Source organism: Calidris pugnax, unplaced genomic scaffold (genome assembly GCF_001431845.1).
Source record: "Calidris pugnax isolate Ruff unplaced genomic scaffold, ASM143184v1 scaffold469, whole genome shotgun sequence".
NCBI classification, from domain to species: Eukaryota; Metazoa; Chordata; class Aves; order Charadriiformes; family Scolopacidae; genus Calidris; species Calidris pugnax.
In genome coordinates, this window is record NW_015091303.1 from 69,865 (window position 1) to 70,782 (window position 918).

Sequence of the window (918 nt, forward strand, 5' to 3'; positions counted from 1 at the left end):
GCCGTGCCAAACCGTGCCAAATCCCGCCAAACCGGGTCGTGGGGCCCCCAATTCCGCCAGGGCTGGTCCCCCCACACGCCTGGGGGGTGTTTGGGCCCCGGGTGCCGCTCCAGCACCCGGGGAGGTGCCCCCACCCGGGGCTGCGGGGGTCACACACCGTGGTCACACCGGTGGGTGCCAAAATCCACCCCCCCCGGGCACTGCCAGGGGTTTGGGGGGCCGGGGACTATCGGGGGGGGGTGGCCCCGTGCCGCACCGGGCGGCCTTGGGTGTGCCGGCTGCCCCCCCTCTGCCCGGCGCTAATTGCCGCATTCCGGTGTGATGAGCTCAGCCGGCCTCAGCCCCGCGGCCGGGGACACGCTCCAGCCCCGTGCGGTCACCGGGGCCGAGCCGGGGACACGCTCCAGCCCCGGGGTGGGGACACCCCTTCCCGGGGCGGTTTGGGGGGGTGGGGGGTGGTTGGGGCAGCGGGATTTTCTGCGGGCTGGAGGACGTCACCCCCCCTCGGGGCTGGCAAAGCCGGGGACCGGCGAATTTTGGCTGCGGGAGGCGGTGCCTCCTTCCCCTGGGCACCCCCTGGCCCCCCAACCAAGGCTGGGGAGGGGGGAAACTGAGGCACAGCAGAGGGTGGGGAGGGTGGATGACCTCGGCTCCGACACGCGTGTCCGGGAGGAGCCCAGGGCAGAACCGGTTGTACCGGCCCCGGTGCAGCCGCCGCGGGGACGCCGTGGGTGCGGGGCCGGGGACCGGGCACGGCCGAGCCTGGCACCACCACCCCGGGAGGTGACAACGACGACATGGCCAGCACGGAGGGGAGAGGGGACAGGGGGGGTCCCCGGTGTCGTTACCGTGCCCACCCCCCACCGTCCACCCATCACCGGGGCGCGGGAGGGGAAACTGAGGCAGGAGGAGATCCGG